Genomic DNA, 21,984 nt, shown 5'->3' on the forward strand with positions numbered 1-21,984 from the left:
TAAATAGTTTTTAGTGCCTAATCGATTATGTACCACTGTTAGTTTGTTGTTTAACAAAAAGGAAAACGTACAGAACAATGCAGCGTACATGTTTATATATCCAGTATATAAGATTTTCTGTTAAAATTATTTGTATATATGTGTTATACGTAGTTGATAATCGCTGAGGTACCTTCATTGTCTATCAAAACTATTGAAATTAGCTATCGTAATTTATGCGGAAGACACTTGAAAGGTAGGTAACTCCAGCACGAATTGTTTTTGCAAGAAACCTTTGATCTTTTCCATTGAGCGGACAAAATTCCTTGGTTCCATTTCGCAGGGAAGAAGAAAAAAAATATTGGTAACCGTCGATTTGACAAAACCGAACGCGTATGTCCAAAGGCTGAATGGCTGGTTGGCGTGGATCAATGTTGCAACAATTGAAACTCCGAAGTCGCTAAACCATATTTCAATGTGGAAATGGTAAAAATTTCATTTTAGAAATGCTACTTCACTTTCAAAATTCAAAATTGATTGCAGATTTTCCAGGAGTTTTGTTTTTCAAGTTTTAAGTCGAGAAATCGTATGTGAAGCCAGTTTCCATCAATATGTTACAGGCGTGAACATATTTGGCATTTGGTTAAATTTGAGTTAAGATAGATAAATTTTGTCTGCGTAGTTAGTTTCAACTTTCAAGAAAAAAACAAAATATTAAAATATGGTGACCATGTATTTCCTCCATTTTTCCTATCCAGTTTCACTTTTTTCAAACAAGCACACACTAATAGTAAAAATAAATCTAAAAAAAATAAGCCATTAATTAATTAATTAAGCCGCGATTTCTTTCGACTAACCGATAATTTAGTCGATTGTGTATTCTTAGTATAGCATTTTTTCTTCATGTTTACAAAGAAAATATGTGTTGAAATTTATATAGGAGTCTTAGGTTTAGAACGACACTTTATATCTCCCTCCGTACGTAACCTATAGCTTTTTCACGAATTTCATCGCCAGCCGGCATTATAAACCCACTAGATTTAGATATTTTTCGCTGCAGTTGGCAACTATGGTTTGTATGCACAAATATCGCTCTCTGGCTGCATCGTCGTGCTTAGTCGACCGGCACAATGGGACTCTCTCTCTCTCTTTGTCACGTTTCCGAACCAACTTAGAACGTGAACTGGATCCACTCCTTTTGTTGCAGCCGATGTGAGAAAATGCGCTTTCGACAGACATCAATTCCGTCTTTATAAGATTGTAAGCTCTAACCTGCACGATTGTTCATGGAGAGAAAATACAAGTTTTATATTTTTTTTATGTGTGCGTTGCGTTATTTACAAGACTTTGTTTTATAAAAATTGTTATATTTGGGTATAACTTCGTTGCCCAACTGATTTACCAGATCAAGCTTTGTTAATTGAAAATTTATAGTACTGTAGGGCTAATGTAAAAATTTGAACTCTTTCTTCAGCGTCCGTTTGATTATTATCATTTGCATGGATGTTAACTGCAAATTTCGTATTATTTGTGTAAATATTAGTCGTTTCGATGACTGATCTCTTTATAAGTAGCCGGCTAACGATCTCTCGACTGAAGATTCCGGGATCGAACCCTGGCCTTGGCTTGAATGTTCCTTTTTCATTTTGCAAAAACGGCTCTATATATAAAGTAATTATCAATAAAAAAAAAATACGTTACCCCCACACCCCCTATACGCCTCCTTCATGGCGTGGTGCTAAGGACATAGGAGCACTTTACCTTTATCAATAAAAGAAATAGTAATGCATTAGTAATGAAGATGCCATAGCTTATAGAACTGTTGATATGCTATTCTATACCTATTTCTGTAGTTTGTTTGCGAGTTCTTCGTAACTTGTTGCGGGCGAATACACGGAACTGCATACATATAAAATACGTACCAAAGGTAAGACTAATGTTCCTTTATTCTTTTATCATTTGGAATCAGTTGTCTATTGCAATATAATTACGAGTATTTGTGGCAGTTATGTTCTCGGTTTCTTGTTTGAATGCACAAGAATCTTACTAAGTGGTAAGCAAGCATATTTTACCATGTTTTATGCAACGACAATGTGCGTGTTTTATTTTTATTACTTGGCGAAAAAATGATACTGAATTTTAGATTGTTTATATTTTTATTATTTTACAAGATAAGTTGTCATATTTATTTTCCAAATATTAAAAACGTGTTGTGTAATCTTATTTGCTTCATCTGTCTGTTTTTTGCAGAGTAATGTATAATTTTGAATTTGGAAAACATCAATACTGAACATTGCGCAATCAAAAATATAATTTTCAACCTTAACTTTTTAGATACTTTTGTAAGCATGAAATATATTTGTGTGGCTTGGCTATATGTTTTCATTTAACATGGCTGAATTTTGTTTACATAGAAAGTTTCATCAGAATTGTGAAAGCAGTTCAGTATTAAATGTGTGTGCTGGAGGGAAAAACATTACAATATTACACAAAGAAATGTAGTACATCTTGTATAATTTACTTCGGTACAGACACCTAATTTGACTTTTTCATGTAAACATACTATGAGCAACATGGCGGATAACAAAATTGAATAAGTGTATCATGTTTGTTTTTGAGGGAGAAACATGCATTTTTATGTTGTCCATTAAGTGCTAATAAAGAATTCATATATATTTTTTCCATCGTGTATATAGCTTACATGCAAATGCGTAGTCGTGGGCTTAGAAGCATGTCAGGTATTTCTAGTAAAATGCTACATAAATGTTACATTGTGGTAATGTTTAATATTTTTATGAACGAAAATATTTGATTCTTTCCATTTTGCCTGATACTCTATTATCGTTTGACCTTTTAATATCATCTCTCGGTTCTAAACCATTTGCTTCTGTGGCCAAATAATTTGCTTGGACCATTCCATTGGGCTTGGATTTACCTCCAGCATACACATTTAATAAGCTTTTAAATTAACTAGTCCGTTGCTACTCAGTTATGCATTATTTAGCCTTTTCTGCCTTAGGGAACGAACATTTCTGATCAGTAGCGTGGCTATTTGTAATTGGAAATTGTTCTAATAGTTAGGACGTAATTGGTTTGGATAATTTTGATTTCCTTAGTCTGAACTGGTAATGTTGTAATCAGACGTCGTTTCCGAACGATATGCATGAGTTTTCCCACTTGCATATTGTTGGGGGAAGCAATTCGGTTATCGAGTTGTTGACTGTACATTTCACAGTATAATGGTTTCGTCTAAATTTCCATTTCCCTGTCTACCTTGCTAACATCGGCATTTTGTTTACTACGTTCTGTCCTGCTGTACCGACATACCTTTGATAGAATTTGTATATTGCTTTGATTGATTTAGTTTATTTTACTTCGCTTTTTTTAATTTATTTATTCCAAGTTTCAGATACAGCATTTGTAATAGCCATTTTACACTGAAACTGTAATAGATAAACAAAAATAAGTCAAGATGATTTTAGGTAAAAGAAATAAATAAATAAGAAAGTAAACATAAACATGACGATATAAACAAACGATATAAACAATCAAAAGATCTACAGATTCCGGGGAGAAAACGTGAATATTTGCGGGCAGTTTATTATACGTAGAACTGGGGCAGCCTGTGGAACAGAGAAAGCCTAGTGGTAGGGATTAGCCATTTTTGGCTAATGAGATAGATGATTGATGAAAGGACAATCACAAGCCTATAAGGACGACACAACATGAGACCCCACAGAGGATTGTAATAGACGTGAAGCCAGGCGCCAGAGCCTTGCTAGTCTGCAAAATGCAGTACAGAGTGTAGAGAGCTTGACATTTGGGTGTACACACGCAGGGTCACCGCTTACTCCCCTTACGATGATGATGAACAAATTCTAAATTGCACACCCCGTCACAGAACATATTATGCTGAATTGTACTGGTAATGTTTGGTATTTGTTCCTCGCTGGTTTCATAGACGTACACAGGTTTTTTTTCATTTTTCAGGATAGACGTAAAGGTGCATTCCCCCCTTTAAAACAGGCTGCCTCCCTTAATTCGCGTACTTAGCGTTACTTTTCTGCCTGTTTCGGCTAATCACGACGATGATGATGAGTGATTCGATTAATTTATTGAAGAAACACTCGCAAAGAAACTTCTGTGGCGAGATCGAAAGTCGGCTGCCGAGCCGGCTGCTGTTCCCTCAAAAATCAATGCCTCAGTTTAAAGTTTCCATTTTCCTGCGACGATATGTGTACCAGTTTCACTTGTAATTATCAGTCCCTTACTACATTAACTCAAATTACCGTGACAACTAAAATATAATGTGATAAGTATAAAAGTTTAGATTGATATTCATTTTCCATGGGGGGGAGCCTATCCTCTTGCTTCCCCATTCCTAACGCACATGTGAGGGTTACATCTTAAGTAGAATGTTGTCTTTTAAAAAACGGAAACTCAAAACTGTTCATGAAGCAAGAAATATTTCCTATTGAGAATATCATCAGAGCAAACGATAGAAAATTGGCAATATTGTAGAGATATACCACACTATTGTCATATTCTAATATCGTTGGGGAGATGATATAGTGAGTGCATTGAGCAACTTTCTCATCGCCATTTAATTTGAATGAATGCTAACTTCGTGTGAGTATTGTAGGCTGGGAATAAGATATTATTACTCAATAAATTTGCACACTAACTCCTCTTAACCCAAGCACCCTACCTGAATGGCGAAACCACATGAGTCAAAATTAGAAAAGACAGAGTTTGTGTTAAGTCGAGGGAACATATATTTCCATAAAAGCATATAGGAGTGAGTGAAGAAAGGGAAATTACAAATAATGCGTAGTACTAATGTTACACCATTTGGAAACTAAACGTTCTTGGGACTGTCCAGTGTAACTTTCGGTACACAGCTGAAAGCTTTCAGGAATTTAAAAAAAGGAAGAGACTTCTGGAGCGTATATGTTAGCTAGGTATCTGCGAAGCCTGAATACCAGACACAAAAATAATTAAGAAAATTACATGAAAGATGTACATAAAATTGTTCATTTCTATACGAAGATAGTTTCAAAAATAAGTTGCCACAGTTGCACAAATATATTATGAATGATCGTATTTTTTTTCATATTACCTCCTTATTTACTGATTCCGTTAAGCCTATATTTTATTACTTCGTTTAATTGAGGCTTTTATCTTCATGATCATGGGTCAATAGAAATAAGAATAATAATTATTTTGTGACTCCTTGTTTCAGTTTTTAATCCCTAAACGTGAACGAGAAAGACTCTCCCACCTTTCAGCATTTTTTTTTCATTTCGAACACCATGGTGAGATATCTCAACATCTTGAACTCATCATATATGCCATTTGAAACGTCATACAACTGAAAATCACTGGTGCTGGAAATTGATAACTACCGGAAGTTGTGATTTTCCAAGTTGTAAAATTTCTCAGCGGATCATAGTATTTTTTTATTAATATTAGCGTCAGTGTCAGATTACCTCACTAATCGCATAGGATATTAGGTGGGTTAGAACCTTTTGATTGGCAATCTTTAGCTTTCCTTGTGAATCTAACTCGTTTTGCATTAATTTCTTTACCATCAAGACAGAGTTTTCAAAGAACCGAATGAACTTTGGGAGGAAATGTCTCATGTTCCGTATTTGTTTCCTTTATTTCTGGGTGCTTAACGTGACACGTTACACCACTAGTAAAAGGGACTTTAAAAATTTAAACATATCACAGCGGAGTAACTTGACACGCTACAATTGTTTCTTAACATTCGAGTGGCATGCCACGCAAGACTTGTCACTGCAATTGAAATACAAGTGAAATTTCACATAATTTAAAGAAAGGGATTAATCCATTGTTATTCAGTGTAGGTGTGCCTTGACAGGAGAAACACGAATTGGTGCGGGGGTTTAGCATTTGAAATTCTTATTCTCTTAGTGGCATTAAAATTTTTTATTAAAATCGTAAATGCTTTGTTTTTGTCTATGTTGAATAGTTTAAAGAATTCTAAAATATTGCCATACCTCTTGACCGAAATGAGAGATTAGTTTGTTATCGGTGTTCAGTGATGCTATAGAGTTTCATGGAAGTTTTCTTTTTTCGGGGCCTTAATAACTATGCTCGTCATAATAATAGTCCGTGTTTTTTCAGTTATTTTTATTTTGCATTTTTTTTTGCTTAGTGAGTTCTGTGTTGTATTTTTTTTATTAATTCTTTGTTTCTTCAAACGCCTGTTTCTTCACAACCGTTTCGTTTGTCGAATCTGCTTCTTCCGTAATTATACAATGGAAAATAAATCTTACACTTCAGCTCAAGTGCAAAGATAGAGAGAGAGAGGGTGGGGGGTGGGGGTCGTCTTCTTGAACATTGGTCACTTTAACTGGAAAAGTAGGAAGGATTCGAACACTCAACGTTTTAGGTATCTGCAAATAAAAGGTTTTAACCACCAAATATCCCGTTGCGTTGAATTATTCAAGTTCTTTGACATGTGTCATGAGTAGGGCTCGGAAGTTAAAGACCTATAAATTGCCAAGAAAAGACCTATAAAAATACCTAAACATACCAAGAAAAGAACCTATAAATGTGATCCAAATTAATAAATAACTTCAGTTTTAATTACATATTTAATGAATAAAAATGAAAAATTCTGGTGGTATGGAACACACAGTGCGAAAAAACTATATGGATGAAATGCATCTTCTTTCAGTCCAAAAATGTTTTTCTCTCGTTTCAGGGATTTTTTTTTATATATATATATGTCTTTCTTTCATTCTTTTTATTTCTTTACTACAGCAAGGATGTTTAAGTGGTAATGAACTGATGATGATTCGAATTGAGAAAGGGCAGTAAAAACGTAGTCGAAAGAAGGTGAAGTTGCAAAAAAAAGACGTTAAGACCTTAAAAAATGCTAAAAAAGTAACAATAAGCCAAAAAACGCCGAAAAAGGCAAAAAAGGACAAATAAAATCCACCTTTTTCTGGCCTACAATGACCCAAAATAAACATATATTATGTTGGGCCTCGTCTTCGGACACTAGGAAAGAAAAGGATTTTTCCTCAACTTCCGAGCCCAAGTCATGAGTCTTTTTCTATTTGCAAATGAGAAAGCTATAAAATTTTTGTCTGAAGTCACTTTATGGGTCACTGTAGAAGCCATACTTTGAGAATTCTTGCATCAGATACTTACTAGCGTTAAGTGATACGATACTATTTAATTGCCGTGTATATATTCGTTCATTCACATCCAGTATATTTCAGTTTAGTTCTTGGTTCATATTGTGAGTGGGTCGTATTGTAGGCCCCAGGATATGTATAATATTAGAATAATTAAATCAAGAAGACTTAGGTGGGCAGGCCATGTGGCACGAATGGGAGAGGAAAGAGGAGTTTACAGGATTCTTGTTGGGAAACCTGATGGTAAGAGACCTGTAGGAAGGCCAAGACGAAGATGGAGGGACAACGTTGAGATGGACCTAAAGGAAATCGGAAGGGATGGAAAAGAGTATATGGATCTTGCTCAAGATAGGGACAGATGGAAGGCCTGTGTTGCTGCAGCCATGAACCTTCGGGTTTAAGAAGGCTAGAGAGTTAGTTAGTTAGTTAGTTAGGATATGTATAAACAATCAGCCTCTAGCCCCAGTAGAACTGTTTCCATTATCATGTCAATTAATCTGCACTTGACAGTATTATTATACTGATGTTCCGCTGCCTTTGGACTGCACAAGTGGTTAACCCACCATGAAATAAATAATAAAACCATGAAACTGTGGTGGTGATAGTCACGGGTAGTTAGGTTTGTATAAATGTATTTGAGAGCGTCATATTGGAGAAACAAAAGGATTACAGTGGAATATGTTCGTTAGTCGGTTTGAATAACTCGGTAAAGACTTCATACTGTTGTTAGATAAGGTATATAAAGGTAAAAATAGTAATTGTGCCAGTCAAATCGAGTGTTGGTTGACTTTTTTCAGCTACTAATTTTTCAACTTGAAAGTCGTCGTAACTTGTGTACCACTACATCTAATTACGGCAGATTTGTAGTTAGGACACCAACGTCGGTATTGCCCAACCACAATTCGGCTCTGAAACATGAGGAGGGGGGTTAAATTACGCCCCTTCTGAGCATTTGAAAGCCTTCGCATTATTTGACACCACAATTTGCCCGGTGTATAGTGGTGAAAGGAACTTCAGGTCTGTGTTTGAAGTTACTTGTAGATGTAAGACAATGTTGGATGAAATACGTAAAGAATGGTACCTTTTCGTGAAGAGCAAAAGTGTGTTTAATGATTATGTAATAAACTTTTCAATGTAGCGTAGGACACACGCAACTTTATAGGATTTAGCATTTGTCTTCCCGCCGCTGGTCTCCGTGGTGGAGTGGTTAGCACATCCCGCTACGACGCCAGGGTTCCCGGGTTCGAATCCCAGCTTTGGCATGGGTGTTCTTTGTGAGTGTTCCTTCAACGATTTCATCCTATCATCACTCATTCCCATCTTCGCGATTAGCCAAAAGTGTCAGAAAAACGAAGTAATATAAACCAAATCTTCCAGCCGTTCAAAAGTTCTAGATTGTTTGGAAATTTTTAATGATTCTTCACTTTTTCTTTAATGTGATTGCAAAGTGGTTGCAAAGTTTTTACGCATGCAAGTCCGCCTTGGCATGGATGTAAAATTCTTTTGACACCGTGCCGCAGCTAGAAAGAGTTGGTGGTTCAGCATCTAGCATCTCCCAACTACGCTATCGTTTCATCAAATCTAGTGGCAGTTAAAAATTAGCTGCTCTGAGTTAGGTAAAGTATATTTCTGGAAGGTGAAGGCTTCGTTGAAGACTAACGCAAAACTTATTGCTGTAGAAGCGTCTCTCTGTATGTATGTGTGTGTCCCATGTCGAATAAGTGTTGGGGAGACAATCGCTTTTCCACAGAGTTATTTAAACTACATATGAAGATCGTGGTGTAATTTCTTTCGCTTTGAGAGTGGACTTTTCCTGTTTCGTAGAGATCTAATCTAACAAATAGTGAAATTTTCTCAAATTTAATGTTTCAGCTATAATGCAGAAATATGTTGTAACTTTTATTCAGACCGGGAAAAAGGACGCTAAACTGTAATGAAGAATGGTGACCGTCGATTCGGACTATTCAATTTCAATGTATCTTCACAAGTACGTATTCCGTGCATCCTAATCTTGCATCAAAGAAAGTTTAGTAATAAATTATTTTTAGGTACCGGTAATACCGGCACATAATGGTCGCACCTCACTTTTTTTTTGCAAGAAAAAATCGCATAATATCTGCGACGATTTTGCGGTGAAATACGGTAGAACTCTTATCCTTCAATCAGGTTTCGCGGTTACTTCAAGAAAATCGCGTACACCATTGCACACTTCTGCTTCAAAATTACTTGGAGAGTCCTAATCTTCGGAAAGAATGTTAACGGTCCTTGTTCGTACCTACTTTTTTCATCGATTGACCGGGAACCTATATTTACTTATCGCCTGAGTTCTAAACACTCCAAAACAACATCGTCTAATTGCGCTGCTCATTTGTGCGTACTTACAAATGACTTCTGCTTTGGGCTAGTTTGCACATGAGAGACAGGATGCTGTTAGCTTTTATATTACCTTCGTTTCTGCACTTAACATTCGCTTCTGGCATATTCGAACCTCGCATTAACACGAAATATGACACGGTAGCAACAATTATACATAAAGTGATATTTGTGACGTAAAAGTGCGTATATTGCTAATTGTACAAGGATGATGAGAATTTCTCGTTCTATTTGTCAGTAGAACTGAGAAAGAAATTATTAATATTTCAATTTAATATTAATTTAATTTCAATGGAAGATAATTGGATAAAATTTTGACTTGCAGATTTTTACGTCCTAACACCCCTCTCCCTACATTTTCTAAGTCCTAATCAGTGAGCCGTAGTAGCTCAGTTGGTATAGCATCTGGGTACCATGCGGAAGACCCGGATTCGAATCCGGTATTTTTCTAGTCATTTCCCTGTTTCTGCGCGGCTCTGAGGCCCGCCCAGCCTCGTAAATGGGTACCTGGGGGTTAACGGATAGCCGGGCGTGATGCTGAGCACTCATCCCAACTATGGCTGAGATCAAGAATATGTGGAGCTCTACCTCCACATCACCCCATATGCCTTCATGGCATGTGTGCACATACACTGGGGTACATTTACCTAACCAGTGATCATTTTATTGCTAAGTGGCTCTCCCGCGTAGCGATCTCGCCTTTGGAGCAATGTGACCCGGGTTTGATTCCCGGAGGATTCTGGAGCTACTTGCAAAAATTAGTAGCAGGCACCGATCTCTAAACCCTGAAAACAGCGGCGATGGGGCTCGATTCGAGGAAATTTCCTATTTGCATCTACATATAGAAACTACTAGGTGTCCTGGATTCACCGATTCTCTCTGTGTGTATGTAAAGGTAAAGCCACCCCTTGTGCTTTGCACCATGCCATGAGAGCACATGGTGGAAGTAGGGTGGGCGCACATGTTTTCGATCTTGACCATACCGATGGTGACGTGATTGGCACCACTCTTCAAAGTTTTTATTCCCGTCCGAAGAGTACCCATCGTTATTAATTTTGTCACCATATTCAAGAACTTATTATTATTTTAGTTTCGCGGGTGCAGCAATACGTTCCTTCCATTTACACCTTAATTAAAACGTCAGTATTAAGCATTGCATGTTGAAGGAAACATATGATAAATATTTTATGACTACAAAGCTAAACGAAAATACACACACATAATTTCGAAACGTTCGTTTCGGTCCTAAATACTCTTGAATCATAATATTCAATATTATATATGATTCATATATCGAGATTCTTATGAAAAATATATAGCAGGGACGTCATTAGAAATCGATCGATGCAACCCTCCCCCCCTTCCCGACTCACCCGCCTCCAAAATCACACACGCCTAAATTAATGGCATGTAAAGAGATAAGAAAAGTCCATTTGAGTCTCTAATATGTCTTCACAATTTTGCTACATCGTTTTCGGCATTTTTTAAAGGGAAAATTTCGAGCTCTTCGGGTAGATACCAAATCTGATTTTTTTCTCTTTCTCGTAAAGTAAATACAATTAAATGTTTACTTTAACGTTAGTAGTTCCTTATTATATATTTATCTTGCTATGATTCTTCTTTAAAATTATTCAGAATGAAGCAGGTTAACGAATTTGCGTTTCGCTGTATTTTATATCGAAACAAGAATTAGCTATGTAGTTTTCTTTCGTAAATAGTGTAGGCAAGTTAGTGCCAAAGAACATTTTGTACGTAAAAATATTGGATACTCTTTTGATATTTTCTCCAAGGAGTTAATCATTAATTTTTACTCCATAATGTTTGAACGTGTATAGAGCATAGTTTCATATTTATTTCCTTTTGTGTAGGCATTTTAGAAAGTTCAACTTGCAAAATGAAAAGGAACAGTTACATTGATTCGTAAACAGTTTTGTTTTTATATCGTCTCTTGTTTTGCATTTTATCATTGGCAACTGTAGTTAAATTGTCTAACATTAACGCTTTTGAGCAATGCTTTTATAGGCTAAGAAATAGTTCTAATTATATCTGGTAACTTTTATATCGAGACATTTTAAAAAATCATATTAGCTCGGATCGCTTGCATGGAAATATGACTTCGCAGTTCGATATCTCGTAAAAGTAGGTCGGTGGAGGAAATGGAGAAAAGCTAATTTCACGTTCCGCCGTGCGTATTGGTTGGTGGGAATGCTAACTAGAAACTGGCAGTCGAAATTGGTCTGTGGTGGAGTAGCTAATTACGGTTTGAATTCTCCCCCAGCCTGCCACAACCAGTGTCAATGAACACTATCAATTGGTCTTGCGTAAGGTACAGATGGAGGGGATTTTTTTTATCGATACGCTCCAGGTGACCTTTACCAGATTTGGGACGAGAAGTCGCCGAAGCTAAATGCTGACCACGCACGTGGACTGCGACTTCGAATTTTTGGATACCCAGTTTCACAAACAACTCGAGTTCTTCGTGGAGACGTTTTGTAATTATTAAAAGTGTGAGCAATAAAGCTAAAAAGAAACCCTGTTTTGAACGTCAGATGAACAAACCGTATTAAAAAATAAATGGTTGAAATTATTATTAATATTTTGTTGCTGAGTAAAAGAAAATTATAAAAAAAATATTTATCCTTATATTTGGGAACTTTAATACAAATTATTCGGTCTGGCATACATAGGATATGAAGTGAAGTAATAAACAAACTTCAAATTACAAAGAGAAATTAGAAAAGCGTAATTTTCAAATTTTACTGTCGAAACAAAAATATGTCTCTACGCGTCATGTGTATCGTAAAACTAATTGTGTGATGAACTGCAATTAAAATTGCCATTTTCTCCTCGTTTGAACAATTAAAATCTTGACTTGTCGCTTGTCAGAAGTCATGATTATGTCTCATCCAGTGTTTGCGGTTCCACATACTACCAAAACAATACAATAATCTACCAAACCAAATAGACTGTTTTGAAAATGAGGTACGTTTTAGGAGTTATACATTCCAGTGTAAAATTGTTAATGATTTACTTGGAATCCCAATAGAGCAATTTTTGTACTATTCAAATAAAATAAAATTTGCCGCTTTCTCTGTTTCGCTGTTTATGGGAGAGGTCTCGTATAAAAATACACATGTTACGCGAAGTTTTAAGATTTGTGGGCGCACTGTTAGATCATCTTAATTCACTACTCTCATCATGTAAGGAATCAATGCATAACTTGCGAAGAATACAGTATTAGGTAACAGTATTCGTTGCTTTGAAGGTCCAGTTAGAAGTTGATCATGAATTCACAAAATCGTTCCAAATAATTGGGATTCAAAAATAATTTTATTTTCAATGTACTAGTATGCGATCTCGTACAAGGAAGAATGTAAATAGCAGTGTACTACTTTGTCACTAGTCTTTCACACTAGTACATCTATTTTACACAGATTTGCAATGGTTAGTCACCGACGTTGCACGTTGACCAGTCACCTAAGGCAACCCACTAAAATTTGTTGATGTTCGCAAAGTTTTGTGATTTGCGTAATGTGGTCAACCTAATAAGTGGGTTTAGCATCAAATAGAAATTCAGCGAATAATTTTGAACGTTTTTCCAAACAACCATTTAAGATATTTATTTTTTTAACATTTTTAAACCTAGTTTTTTAGCTTCTCACTTTTTGCCTTTTGGATGCATTTGTAATGAACGCTTTAAATTAATGTCTGTTGTAAGCTTTGTTTTTACCTCAGAGAAATAGAATTCAACAACGAAACAATTTTATGCTAGACAAATCCGTTTTGTAGGCCTATGATTAATGTGTACTCTGACAATTGTTTAATTGTTAATAGTCTAACGGTTTTGAATGCATTATGCGACGGGGTGTCAACAAAAGGTGTAATTTTCAATGCTCAGGATTAAGTTGCTCGAGAGTTTGTATCTAGCTCCAACGAACCATCGTACAATATTGGACGGAGGAACAATGCACAGTGGTTTGGGCCTCACTTTAAACCGTATGCTAAGTCCCGATAAGAATAGCTACGTTATTATTTGTGTTATTCACAATGGATTACGTTTAAATCACTAAAAATTCGTTGGATAATAACATTCATTGAACTACAATAGCATTGTACTGTAAAATTGAAAGTAAATGTAATTTAGATATTTCGTTGCATTTTTCAAATCTCTCTAATTGTAATAATATTCAGTTCTCTAAATGGAAATTAATAGGTGGAGGGGAGGTTCTTGATCGAGTTTGGGGCTAGGTGGGGGATTCTTGTATGATTCAACATGGAGATAATCAATCAAGTGAAGGGATGCTTCGGCCAATTATCCTACCGGGGGGGGGGGAGGGATATCGTCCCTACACGTTTCCCCTTGTTCGAGCACTGATTATACTATCAATGAAAATAATGCTTTTTATTATTGAAATGTCATCTGTTCGACCTCTTAGGAATACATTTCTAAACGCAACCTTACTCTTGAATAATGGTACGCTATTTTTGTAGCAAAAAATTGCAATTATTGTAAACATCTATACGTTCATGTACGCCAGTGTACGATTGAGCTGCATTTTTTCTGTGTACTTGATCGAGGCCTATCATTCTCAGTATTTTACACACATTATGTTAATTATTTTGGGGAAGAACTGAATGCCAATGGCATGATTTTTATGAAAAATGAGGTACAAGAAAGCCCTCGGCTGCAAATGCAATATAAGGCAAGTTCAATGATTTTTTTTTTTTTTTTTTTTTGTACAGGGATAAATGTACTCGAAACTAGAATGATTCTCAAGGAGACGCAGCTCGTACATACTGCTTTCCACCCATGACATGAATCGAAAAATTACCCCAGCTTTACTAGAAATCAAATATCGTAGCATTTTCCGTCTAGAATTGAGTTGTACACTTTTTGGTCCTTTTGCCTTTATTCTTCTCCCTGCCGTACTTCCCTTTTTCTTAAAATCCACTAAGTAGTCTCGAGATGCAGCTTAGGTCACTAAGATACAACAATAAACCGTGCAGTACTAAACTACAGATGACGTCAATTTGTCTTTCATCGCTTTTGTCATTTGAAAAATAAGTTTCTAGCCTTGTTTTTAACACAGCCGTTATCTTTTTCTTCTTCACTTACATGTTTTTATCTAAATACATGACCGGATGACAGGTGTTAGACGAAAGCGATAAGTATTTCCGAGCAAGACATCGTATTTTCTTTTGAAGGAAATGGTAGAAAAAAGGTTTTGTATGAATGGAGTAGTATAATGCTGTTCGGGCAATGTCAACATCAATATTTCAATATGCATTTACGAACAAAATCTTCTCGATTTCATTAATACGTATGTATGCAAAGTCTGAATATTAATGTCATATTAAATCACGAATTTTGTATACGAGACATCTGCAGTCATGACAATACTCCCACAATATATAGAGTTTGTTTTCTCCGGAAATTTGAAGAGGAACAGAAATTGTCACGAAATATCACAGACAGGATATCTCGGCGGATTTTATGGCCCCTTCATTCAAAATTTCTTATTGGTTGATACTGGGCTAAACACAACACAGTGTGCCACATCAGTAACAGAATTTCTTTCGATTACAGAGGAGCCTACATATTAGCTGGAATTATACATTTTGAACAACTTTTGGGTGCTTGATAAAAGTATAGGTGCAGTAAACTGTAACGTAGGCTTGTGCGAAGAAGATGTTTTTCTCTAATGTATATTCCTAAGAAATACAGATAACATATCGACCAAGAGAGGGTCAAGTTTCCACCCCTAGACATAAAATTTCTCTACACGCTAGAAAAACGTGAAATTTAGAATTTCAGCAGTGTATTTCGTGTTCAAAAGGATTTAGACATTCTAATTTAGTGCCGCAAATACGAGTAGCGTTAAACCAGTGTGAAGGTTGGAGACCCGACACATAATGATTAGATGATGCGGTACTATTTGCAATGACTACAATGTTCCGTAAGAGATAGGATGTTAGAAATCCACCATGGATAGAGATCATTATTGTAAACTTGAGGCAATCATAGGAGTGAGTCAGGTGCTTGTAACACGAGACTAAACGATACTACTGTTCTTATATTGCCTTGTAATCAAGGGGTCCCGGGTTCGATACCCGGTGGAGGCACAAGTGGTTCGGATCCCACTTTAAACTGTAGGTCCAGTCCCGATTAGCCTTACTGTGCATAAAGTGCACTTAAAACAGCAACTCATACTCAAACCAAACTACTGATCCTTATTTCGGTCCATGCTTAATATATAACGTGGTTGTGACTAATTTGTACCCGTGTACAGATATGTAGCTTTTCGGTACATAAGTACATTTTAAAATACATCTAGCACACTTGTACTGTACCAAATATAGCCATATGTGGATGTTAATGCTTATTTTCTGCAACACCCCCTGAGATTTTCCAAACAAAATATTGGAGCACTGTTTTCAGATTCGACAATTTCGGACCATTCTTAACACGACGTCGGGAAAACATGCCCAGCGACATCTCTCGAAATTGAGAGGACCTTCTCTTGTGGCTGTACTATGAACATAATGATCGTTAACGTTTATAGGTTTTTGTGAACGATTTTGGTTTTTTTTTGTTTTTTTTATTCATTTTTCACAGTATTCAAAGTTGATGCCTATTGCAGTTTCCCTTTTGTAGCGTCTGTTATTAGTGTACACTATAGAAGTTACCTTTTGTGCTGCATACAGCAGCTTTGCAAAGGCATTTTACTAAAGTCTGCTTTCGTGAAAATTTAATGAAAAAAAAAAAACAATTTATGAAGAAGCTTCGCATGAGGAGAGGAATACTGTTGATTTGATCGATTGCAGAAGTATCTCTGGGCAAATGTGTTGGGGCGGGGGGGGCGGGGGTTTGATACATTAGTTTGTAAAGTCCACTCCACACGCAGATAGTCAAGTTGAATATATACATACATGTGTGCGTCTTCTATATGTAAATAATATTCATTGCATAATAATACGCATAGTTTGTGTGCTATATTAGGTTGTATTAATATAGCCACATGAAGTTTCCAAAGAGGAATCTAAATTACATTTGTACTTAGTATATGAACAACAAGAGGGTATTTCAACAAGGTATAACATAAACAGCTAGGAGTCACGGGTCAATCTTTAGATAAACAATGCACGTTTGCTATTTTTGTGAATCTAGAATAAAGAAGAAGAAATAAAAAATTCAATAAAGTGGAAAAGATTAAACCGATTGTGATCTACAAGCAAAGTTTTCTAAATAAATAATTTGAAGTTGTCTTTTTTAATATTAAATTTTGGAAGGGCCACATGGAAACTTGAGCGACCAGTGTCTCCCCCTTTCCCCGAACGACGTCCCTGAGCGATTGAGAAATTTTCTTATTTTTTGTAAGCTTTTGGCACATTTAGGAAATGTAAATCAACGCTTGCATTTCTATCGTAGTACTGTTTTCATGTATATTTATGTTGTTTATATAAGTTTTGAGTAGAGCAGGCACTGGTTGAATTTTTCCCAAAAAATCAGGAATTATATATATATATTTTCAAATTTCTATTGCTTAAACAGGGTGATTTTACTTTTTCTGGAAAAGTTATTGAAATGTCAGGGAAATTACTATGTTTCTAGAAAAATCAACGATTTTATAGTAGTCTACTAAGAAAAGAGGACAAGCAAGAAATTTTAAATTTTGTTGCGGACAAACTAGACTCAGTTTGTAAAAATAGTAGAAATTGTACATTAAATATTCTAGGAAATGGGATCATGTTTTGAACTTTTTTCACGGTTGTATTCGGTTGATATTAAAAATAAGACATATATTACAAAATTTTACTGTAATCATACATGCTATAATTATGATTTTTTATACAAAGGAATTCTTTGTTTACCATTACTCAATAGTGGCAACTATTACGTAAAAGCTAACACCTGATGCTACAATAATTTCTGTTCAGTTTTCCTTCTGATTATTATTACTTTGAACTTGGTTAGGTGGGATTCTAAGTAATAATGTATTTAAGGGGGGGGGGGGTCCGGACCCCACCCCGAAAGACTAAAATATTTAAAATTATAAAATATCCAAAATAATGAAAAGATGCTTGCTTAATGGAGGGTTATTTATTTCCGCCGAACTTATTGGAAGGCAAGGATTACTTTGCCATCATATGACTTGGAATGACGGTACCAAAGAAGATGTATGCAAGATTTATCATTATTATAATAATATGCATAAATTATTACCAGGGACTTCACTTTTCGTCAACTGGATCTAACATCCTTTTTTTTATATTCAATAAATATTCCATTCTTTATCTATTTGATATTAATTTCCTTGCCAGGGTAGTTTTCTTTTACAAATCTTGACGACCTTAACTATACGTAAGCTAGATAATGAAAACATGCTGTTATATAGTGATCCTTGTAACGTGTTTGTATCTATTAATGAAATGAAAATATATTAATTTGAATGTTTAATTAATTTAATATTATAATTTAAACATTATTATTATTATTAGTTAGAGACACTTAGTTCAGACGCCTCGAAATATATTTCTAGATACGTGCCTCATTCTAAGTGTGATGTTTAGCTAAAATGTAGTGTCCTCCTTCACACGCGAATTGAGCTAATGACTTGATCAGGGAATTTTGTTTTTACTATGTACTAGACACCCTGCCGTATTTTCGGAACTCAAAACATTCAAACGTAAGACTTGTCGGGAGAGAAGGAGCGTAGGAAACCTTTGGTCGTCGGCCAGACATCCAATTGCACGGCAGGGGAATCACGTCGGAAGCGAGCACCCTTCATTAAACCGCAATCGGCTCGAGCAAGTTTGCCTCGAGATGCCGGAGCCTTCGCGTCGGCCACATAGCCGTGGGTCATTGGGACGGCTGGAGGAGCGGTTTTTGTTGCCTGCCTTTTCCACGTACCTGGGCTGCCGGTGCGGTTCGGGCAGGAGGTGCTCGCTGGTCGCCGGCAGCCACCTCGCGTGCGAGAGTGGCGATACAATGGATGTGCATGCGAGAGATTGAAACTAACTTTTAACGTTGGGTCATGATAACGAATAATAAGGTGCCAGCAATCTGCGTCAGTCAAGTTCACGGTGCTGTGATGGGTTCATGCAAGACTACGTATAAAATTATGTTCATAGTGCTATTACATAACTTTAGATTTACACTGAACATTAAATAAAACTTAAAATATAATTTTGTTATAGTTAGTATATATGTAAAATTCCAAATACATTTCTTGCCGTTCAAGGTACCTTATTAATATTTACAGTTTGGTAAATATTTTAAGAATTATACGAATGTATTTTTTTTTAACCGAGACACACATTATTGCGCTGTGTACCCCCGTTCATCAGACTCAGTGATTCAGTTCACGATGCCTGTAACAATCTAACAGAAAAAGCATCAAATATCTTGAATGTAATCATGAGAAACAATACCCAATTAAAAATTAATTATATTCCTCCAACATGGTTTTTTAATTAAAATAATATTACGAGAAAGGAGTACAGGCATTTGGGCACGATGTTTATACCAACGTTTCGCAAACAGCTATGGCATATCATTAATTTTATATGTTAATATTTTTAGTGCGATAACATTGCAGTTGGCAGTAGCTTTCCAAAAATGTTATTTTAATATGCACTACAGTAGGATATTGTATGTAATATAAAACGTTTCTTGGGGTTTTCATCTAGACAGGTCCTCTCGAAAAGAAAAATAACCTTAGGCGTACGTATAAATATAATGCTAATTGTTTGAAAGAAGTGTTTTTTTTCGTAAGATATTGAAAATTGTAAAAAAAATATTTGTGGCTATAGTAAAAAAAAATGTAATATATAAATAATATGATGTATACTGTTGGGAACACTGTAGCAGGTACTTTGTTAATGATGTTACTATGAGAAGCAGTTTCATATTTTTTAACCGCCTCCTCGGTGGCAAGGCGTATCGAGTTATCGACTCATGATCTCACCACCGAGATTCCAGGTTCAAGTCCTGGCATGGGTGTTCCTTTGTGAATGAGTGTTTCCATATCGTTTTCATGTAATCATCATCCATTGTCGTCGTAGTGACTAGCCAAAAGTGGGAGATAAGGAACTTAAAATATGGAAACTACAAAATACAATTCTAATAGCCCCTACTTTATATTTACTTGTTTCCTGCAATATTTATTTTTTTGCTTGCAACTATTATGTTGTATTTCTGACAGTTCTAAAATTATTGCTTTTGTTTACCTAAAAAGAATATTAAAGCACAGAGTGTTGAAGAGAGAATAGCCCCAATCTCTCTTTTTCTACTAGGGTACGTGGGCTAACAATGCTCTGGCGACTTGAATTATACTAAAACTAACAATACATCGCCTAATAATATAGGTAAATAGCAATCGCTCATCGAAACATGTAAAATAAACATTAATCATAAAGTAGCAAGGGGATAGATAATGATCGCCCCCTTGACGTTTAAAATTAAGCGAATCCATAATAAATACTTATGGCATCATTGTATTGTCTCGCCCTTCATATCCCCAATATTTATGCACTGTCCCTATACAGTTCGCTTAGTTTTTAGTTAATTATCCTTGGAAATTATTTTTTAATTTTGCAGTTTTGTAATTTGTATTTACAATTTAGAACTTCCAATAGGTGTTAAGACCCAAAAAATATATTCGTCTTGCACAGTAGTCCTGTTTATATTAAGTTTCCCATGATGATTTCCGCATGATGTTGTTGTTATTTATTAGTTTATGAGATTATATTATTGGAAATAGCTTATTACAGCAGCATTTGCAATAGAAATGTTAACATTTTTAAACATATCTAAAGGAAACACTTTTATTAATCGTTTTTCATAAGAAAGGAGTACTCGTGCTTGGTAATATGCTTAGAACTGAATGAATTTATTTACTGAATGCTATATTTGCCCCTCGATTAAAATAAAGGAGAGAAAATTAATTCCTTTATAAACAAGGTACGTACTTTTCATTTCAGTTAGCACAGTTTATTAATTTTTTTCAGCTAAGAATGGAGGCAAAATAGTATGATACCCTGTAAAGCTTCATTGATTTATATAAGATATGATTTGTTGTTTTTACTTGGATTTTCTTGTTTTCAACAAATTTCTGAAAGCAGGTGTTCTGACTTGAGAATTAATTTTTGGTCCCTGATAAGACACAATACCGGTATTTTTTAAAATTTATCTGCAACTTGAATAATTACAAAGCATTCTTATCATTAATGCTTTTTTTTTAAGTGGGGGGAGCAAGAGATGTAAAGTACGCAAAATTAATGAAACATTTGTCGTTACGTGACGTTGATATTAAGTGTGCTTGCCATCATAGAATATAAATACGCGTACTTACGAACAATATAACAATAGCTGTATGTAAAAATGAAAATGGCTATGTTAATATTGAAAACCTGTGTGTGTGTGCGACTATAAATACACACACTGAGGAAGTTTTGCAAAATATTTATCAGTCATGTTCGCTTGAGTATCTATCACAATATGCAAAGAGGAAAAGGGGGGGGGGGGTATTATAGTGTTCGAGTAAAAGGACACCAATATTAATCACCTAGCAGACACATGTACATAAAGTCTTTACATTCAACAGCATTTGAAAATCTAATTGCTTCAGAAATATTAAAAAAAAAAAAATGAGTGAAAAATATTCCTTAACTTTCAATTGAACTCCTGCTTCTGGCAAGCCATAGTTCTTGTGTTCGATTCCTAGTCGAGTAATATTTTTCACTCATTTTTTTAAAGTTGATTACTAATTACTACATTTATTGGCTAGTGAGGTAATAAATCAGTTTTACTTGTTTTGCCAATTAATTTAGAACAATTGAAATATCGGACTGTTAATTTTTATTGCTTTTCCTTTTTAATTGATATTGTTTGATGTGTTCATCAAGGTTAAATATTTTCCCTGAAGCTAATCGGGGCGGGAAGTTTTGCATTAGTAGAAAACAAAAGCAAGGGTCCAGTATTTACAAGCAATAACATTTGTGAGTATTGGTCTTCTCATACAATTAATTGTCATCATCCATCCAGTAACATCATCACGTTTAGCCTCGCAATAGAATACACGAAGTGAAATAGCCCTAATAAAAGAGCGAATTTAATTCTAAACCTCCCCTCCCCCCTTTGTCCCGGCGCAAGGAACTGAAGGCAACCCAGTAAACAATTCCTACAAGACAGCTATATAATTATTGTTTGATCTTGTCATTCAGAAAAAAAAATGTTTCTTCAGATTTTTCAAGAAGGAACACTCATTTTGCTTTAACAATTCAATATCCTCCTGTTTTGATCCAAAACTGAATTTCGTGTGCAATTATTTATTTATTTATTTGTTCAGTGTATCAGAAGCGGTTTTACTTAATATTCTGAAAATCGGAGGCTGTATATTTTATTATGCTACTCGGTAAATAACAGAATTAATCTACTACGCCATGAATTACATGTTTC

General features: G+C 35.4%; 1 protein-coding gene across 2 annotated transcripts in view; it reads left to right on the plus strand.

The window, feature by feature from the left end:
* Positions 1 to 21,984, plus strand: part of Su(var)3-3 (lysine-specific histone demethylase Su(var)3-3) — a 786,450-nt gene that overhangs the window by 506,282 nt on the left and 258,184 nt on the right. The window lies entirely within an intron of this gene.

The sequence above is a fragment of the Lepisma saccharinum genome, chromosome 6, assembly GCF_977018435.1.
Source record: "Lepisma saccharinum chromosome 6, izLepSacc3.1, whole genome shotgun sequence".
Taxonomy (NCBI): Eukaryota; Metazoa; Arthropoda; class Insecta; order Zygentoma; family Lepismatidae; genus Lepisma; species Lepisma saccharinum.